General features: G+C 38.3%; 1 non-coding gene across 1 annotated transcript; it reads right to left on the bottom strand.

The window, feature by feature from the left end:
* Positions 1-2,836: 2,836 nt before the first annotated feature.
* LOC112752978 (small nucleolar RNA R71) lies at positions 2,837-2,944 on the bottom strand. The gene has a single exon (XR_003177383.1). It is a non-coding gene; the product is annotated as a small nucleolar RNA R71 (small nucleolar RNA).
* Between the last annotated feature and the right edge of the window lie 3,851 nt (positions 2,945-6,795).

Genomic DNA, 6,795 nt, shown 5'->3' with positions numbered 1-6,795 from the left:
CAGCCATGGAAAGGAGTAAGACTGATTGGATGAAGATAGCAGGAAAGCAGAGGTTCAGAGGAACGAAAGCATCTCCATTCGCTTATCTGAAATTCCTACTAATGAATTACATAAGTATTTCTATCCCTATTTTATTATATTAAATTCGAAAACACCATTATCCATTTATATCTGCCTAACTGAGATTTGCAAGGTGACCATAGCTTGCTTCATACCAACAATCTCCGTGGGATTCGACCTTTACTCACGTAAGGTATTACTTGGACGACCCAGTGCACTTGATGGTTAGTTGTATCGAAGTTGTGAACCATGGTATTGGCACCATGTTCTTGGCGCCATTGCCAGGGAAAGAAAGAGTCATGAATTTTACATAATTAAAGTGTAATCACGATTACGCGTACCAAGTGGCTCACGTTGCCAGGGATTATTCGAGCCTGGACATCACAATTTCGTGCACCAAGTTTTTGGCGCCGTTGCCGGGGATTGTTCGAGTTTGGACAACTGACGGTTCATCTTGTTGCTCAGATTAGGTAATTTTTTTTTTATTTTATTTTTTCAAAAAAAAAATTTTCAAAAATATTTCTAAAATTTTCTCATCTGTTTTCGAAAATAATACAAAAATGTTTTCAAAAATTTTATTCAAAATTTTTAAGAATGAATTGTAGTATTTCATAAAGCATGTGAAGCCTGGCTGGCTGTAAAGCCATGTCTAATTCCTTTGGGAATGAGTATGTCAGGCGTGTCATGTCTGAGTTACATACTAAAGCTTGGCTGGCTATTAAGCCATGCCTGACCCTTTGATTGGAGCTTTAGAGCATAAGATTCCTGGAATTCATATTAAAAATTTTGGAATCCTTATTTTCTTTTTCAAAAGAATTTTTCGAAAAATATAAAATAAAAATCCAAAAAAAATTAGAAAATCATAAAAATCAAAAATATTTTTGTGTTTCTTGTTTGAGTCTTGAGTCATATCATAAGTTTGGTGTCACTTGCATATGCATCTTGCATTTTTCGAAAATTTCATGCATTCATAGTGTTCTTCATGATCTTCAAGTTGTTCTTGGTAAGTCTTCTTGTTTGATCTTGATGATTTTTTGTTTTGTGTCTTTTCATATTTATCATATGCATTCTTAAATTCTTAGTGCCTAAGCATTAAAGAATTCTAAGTTTGGTGTCTTACATGTTTTCTTTGCATCAAAATTTTTTCAAAAATATGTTCTTGATGTTCATCTTGACATTCAAAGTGTTCTTGGTGTTCATCTTGACACTCATATCATTCATGCATGCATTCATTGTTTTGATCTAAAAATTTCATGCATTGCATCATTTTTCTTGTTTTTCCTTGCATCATAAAAATTCAAAAACCAAAAAAAAAAAATATCTTTCCCTTTTTCTCTCATCAAATTCAAAAATTTGAGTTGACTTTTTCAAAAATTTTTAAAAATCAAGTTGTTTCTTATGAGTCAAATCAAATTTTCAATTTGAAAATCTTATCTTTTTCAAAATCTTTTTCAAAAATCAAATCTTTTGCAAATTTCTTAGTTATTTTCGAAAATTCTAACAATATTTTTCAAAAATCTTTTTCTTATTTTTATATCAAATTTTCGAAAATAACATAATCAATTAATATTTTGATTCAAAAATTTGAAGTTTGTTACTTGCTTGTTAAGAAAGATTCAAACTTTAAGTTCTAGAATCATATCTTGTGATTTCTTATGAATCAAGTCATTAATTGTGATTTTAAAAATCAAATCTTTTTCAAAACTAATTTCAATAATATCTTTTCAAAAATATCTTCTTATCTTATCTTTTTCAAAAATATCTTTTCAAAATATCTTTTCTAACTTCCTAACTTCTTATCTTTTCAAAATTTGTTTCAACTAACTAACTAACTTTTTGTTTGTTTCTTAACTTTTTCAAAACTACCTAACTAACTCTCTCTCTCTAATTTTCGAAAATATCTTCCCTCTTTTTCAAAAATTTCTTTTTAATTAACTAATTATTCTTATTTTTATTTTTAATTTTAAAAAAAAAATTTCGAAAAAATACTAACAATTTTCGAAAATCACTAACTCTTTTTCAAAATAATTTTCGAAAATTATCCCTCCCCCATCCTATTCTATTTATTCATTCATATCCTAACATCTCATCTCACATCTATGCCATCCTCACAGTTGTGTTTTTTCCATTATATTACATTCTTTGTCTCCCCCTCTTCTTCTACTCACACAGGGATCCCTATACTGTGGTATAAAGGATCTCTATTATTATTATTATTTTTCTGTGCCCTCTTCTTTGTCATATGAGCAGGAGCAAGGATAAGAACATTCTTGTGGAAGCAGATCCAGAACCTGAAAGGACTCTGAAAAGGAAACTAAGAGAAGCTAAAATACAACAATCCAGAGATAACCTTTCAGAAATTTTCGAACAGGAAAAGGAGATGGCAGCCAAAAATAATAGTAATGTAAGGAAGATGCTTGGTGACTTTACTGCACCTAATTCCAATCTACATGGAAGAAGCATCCCCATTCCTGCCATTGGAGCAAACAACTTTGAACTGAAACCTCAATTAGTTTCTCTGATGCAGCAGAACTGCAAGTTTCATGGACTTCCATCTGAAGATCCTTTTCAGTTCTTAACTGAATTCTTGCAGATATGTGATACTGTTAAGACTAATGGAGTAGATCCTAAAGTCTACAGGCTCATGCTTTTCCCTTTTGCTGTAAGAGACAGAGCTAGATTATGGTTGGATTCTCAACCCAAAGACAGCCTGAACTCTTGGGATAAGCTGGTCACGGATTTCTTAGCCAAGTACTTTCCTCCTCAAAAGCTGAGCAAGCTTAGAGCTGATGTTCAAACCTTCAGACAGAAAGAAGGTGAATGCCTCTATGAAACTTGGGAAAGATACAAACAGTTGACCAAAAAGTGTCCTTCTGACATGCTTTCAGAATGGACCATCCTAGATATATTCTATGATGGTTTATCTGAGCTATCAAAGATGTCACTGGACACTTCTGCAGGTGGATCCATTCACCTAAAGAAAACGCCTGCAGAAGCTCAAGAACTCATTGACATGGTTGCTAATAACCAGTTCATGTACACTTCTGAAAGGAATCCTGTGAATAATGGGACGCCTATGAAGAAGGGAGTTCTTGAAGTTGATACTCTGAATGCCATATTGGCTCAGAATAAAATATTGACTCAGCAAGTCAATATGATTTCTCAGAGTCTGAATGGAGTGTAAGCTGCATCCAACAGTACTCAAGAGGCTTCTTATGAAGAAGAAGCTTATGATCCTGAGAACCCTGCAATAGCAGAGGTGAATTACTTAGGTGAACCTTATGGAAACACCTATAACTCATCATGGAGAAATCATCCAAATTTCTCATGGAAGGATCAAAAGCCTCAACAAGGCTTTAATAATGGTGGAAGAAACAGGTTTAACAATAATAAACCTTTTCCATCATCCACTCAGCAACAGACAGAGAACACTGAACAAAATGCTTCTAATTTAGCAAACTTAGTCTCTGATCTATCTAAGGCCACTGTAAGTTTCATGAATGAAACAAGGTCTTCCATTAGAAATCTGGAAGCACAAGTGGGCCAGCTGAGTAAAAGGATCACTAAAATCCCTCCTAGTACTCTCCCAAGCAATACAGAAGAGAATCCAAAAGGAGAGTGCAAGGCCATTGACATAAGCATCATGGCCGAACCTACAAGGGGAGTGGAGGACGTGAATCCCAAGGAGGAAGACCTCCTGGGACGTCCATTGATCAATAAGGAGCTTCCCTCTGCGGAACCAAAGGACTCTGAGGCTCATCTAGAGACCATAGAGATTCCATTGAACCTCTTTATGCCCTTCATGAGCTCTGATGAGTATTCCTCTTCTGAAGAGAATGAGGATGTTATTGAAGAGCAAACTGCCAAGTTTCTTGGTGCAATCATGAAGCTGAATGCCAAATTATTTGGCATTGATGCTTGGGAAGTTGAACCTCCCTTGTTCATCAATGAACTAAGTGATCTGGATCAACTGACATTGCCTCAGAAGAGACAGGATCCTGGAAAGTTCATAATACCCTGTACCATAGGCACCATGATCTTTAAGGCCCTGTGTGACCTTGGTTCAGGAATAAACCTCATGCCCCTCTCTGTAATAGAGAAACTGGGAATCTATGGGGTGCAAGCTGCTAAAATCTCATTAGAGATGGCAGACAGTTCAAGAAAACAAGCTTATGGACAAGTAGAGGACGTATTAGTAAAGGTTGAAGGCCTTTACATCCCTACTGATTTCATAGTCCTGGATACTGGAAAGGAAGAGGATGAATCCATCATCCTAGGAAGACCTTTCCTAGCCACAACAAGAGCTGTGATTGATGTTGACAGAGGTGAAATAGTCCTTCAATGGAATGAGAACTCCCTTGTGTTTAAAACTCAAGGATCTCCCTCTGCAACCATGGAGAGGAAGCAGAAAAAGCTTCTCTCAAAGCAGAGTCAACCCAAGCCCCCACAGTCAAACTCTAAGTTTGGTGTTGGGAGGCCACAACCAAACTCTAAGTTTGGTGTTGAACTCCCATATCCAAACTCTAAGTTTGGTGTTAGAGAGTTTCAACAAAGCTCTGCACATCTGTGAGGCTCCATGAGAGCCCACTATCAAGCTATTGACATTAAAGAAACGCTTGTTGGGAGGCAACCCAATTTTTATTTATCTAACTATATTTTTCTTAGTTTTATGTCTTTGTAGGTTCATGATCATGTGGAGTCACAAAATAAATATAAAAATTGAAAATGGAATCAAAAACAGCAGAAGAAAAATCACACCCTGGAGGAGCATCTGTCTGGCGTTCAGCGCCAGAACAGAGCATGGTTCTGGCGCTGAACGCCCAAAATGGGCAGCTTTTGGGCGCTGAACGCCAGAACAGGCATGGTTCTGGCGTTCAATGCCAGAAATGGCACACAAATGGGCGTTGAACGCCCAAAATGGCCACCAACCTGGCGTTGAACGCCCAGAGTTGGGTACAAAGGCATTTTTACATGCCTAATGGGTGCAGGGATGTAAATCCTTGAACACCTCAGGATCTGTGGACCCCACAGGATCCACTCAGGATCTGTGGACCCCATAGGATCCCCACCTACCTCCACTCACTTCTTCTCACCACTCTCTTTCATACAACCCCATAAACACTCTTCCCCATAAACCTACCTCATAAACTCCACCTACCTTTAAAATTCAAAACCAATTTCCCACCCAAACCCACCCATATGGCCGAAACCTTTCCCCCCCTCCCTTCCCTATATAAAGCCCTCTATTCTTCATCAAATTCACACAACACACCCCTCTACACCCTTCTTGGCCGAAACACTCACCCTCTCCCTCTCCTCCATTTCTTCTTCTTCTTCATCTATTCTTTCTTGTATTGCTCGAGGGCGAGCAAAATTCTAAGTTTGGTGTGGTAAAAGCATAAGCTTTTTGTTTTTCCATTACCATTGATGGCACCTAAGACTGGAGAATCCTCTAGAAAGGGGAAAGAGAAGACAAAAGCTTCCACATCCGAGTCATGGGAGATGGAAATGTTCATCTCCAAAGCCCATCAAGACCACTTCTATGATGTTGTGGCCAAGAAGAAGGTGATCCCTGAGGTCCCTTTCAAACTCAAAAGAAATGAGTATCCGGAGATCCGACATGAAATTCAAAGAAGAGGTTGGGAAGTTCTAACGAATCCCATCCAACAAGTCGGCATCCTAATGGTTCAAGAGTTCTATGCCAATGCATGGATCACCAAGAACCATGATCAAAGTAAGAACCCGGATCCAAAGAACTATGTTACAATGGTTCGGGGGAAATACTTAGATTTTAGTCCGGAAAATGTGAGGTTGGCGTTTAACTTGCCCATGATGCAAGGAGATGAACGCCCCTACACTAGAAGGGTCATCTTTAATCAAAGGTTGGACCAAGTCCTTATGGACATATGCGTGGAAGGAGCTCAATGGAAGATTGACTCCAAAGGCAAGCCGGTTCAACTAAGAAGATTGGACCTCAAGCCTATAGCTAGAGGATGGTTGGAGTTCATTCAATGCTCAATCATTCCCACTAGCAACCGGTCTGAAGTTACTATAGACCGGGCCATCATGATCCACAGCATCATGATTGGAGAAGAGGTGGAAGTTCATGAGATTATACCTCAAGTACTCTACAAGGTGGCTGACAAGTCCTCCACTATGGCAAGGTTAGCCTTCCCTCACCTCATTTGCCATCTATGCAATTCGGCTGGGATTGACATAGAGGGAGATATCCTCATTAAAGAGGACAAGCCCATTACTAAGAAAAAGATGGAGCAAGCAAGAGAGCCCAGTCATGGAGCTCAAGAGGCGCAAGAAGCTCATCACCGTGAGATCCCGGAGATGCCTCAAATACACTTTCCTCCACAAAACTATTGGGAGCAAATCAACACCTCCCTCGGAGAATTGAGTTCCAATATGGGATAACTAAGGGTGGAACATCAAGAGCACTCCATCATGCTTCATGAAATAAGAGAAGATCAAAAAGCAATGAGGGAGGAGCAACAAAGACAAGGAAGAGACATAGAAGAGCTCAAGGACATCATTGGTTCCTCAAGAAGGAAACGCCACCATCACTAAGGTGGATTCATTCCTTGTTCTTATTTCTTCTGTTTTTCGTTTTCTATGTTATGTGCTTATCTATGTTTGTGTCTTCATTACATGATCATTAGTAGTTAGTAACTTTGTCTTAAAGATATGAATGTCCTATGAATCCATCACCTCTCTTAAATGAAAAAA

Source organism: Arachis hypogaea, chromosome 15, assembly GCF_003086295.3.
Source record: "Arachis hypogaea cultivar Tifrunner chromosome 15, arahy.Tifrunner.gnm2.J5K5, whole genome shotgun sequence".
Classification (NCBI taxonomy): domain Eukaryota; kingdom Viridiplantae; phylum Streptophyta; class Magnoliopsida; order Fabales; family Fabaceae; genus Arachis; species Arachis hypogaea.
The sequence above is the reverse complement of the archived record's forward strand: the minus strand, read 5'-3'. Positions and strand labels throughout refer to the sequence as shown.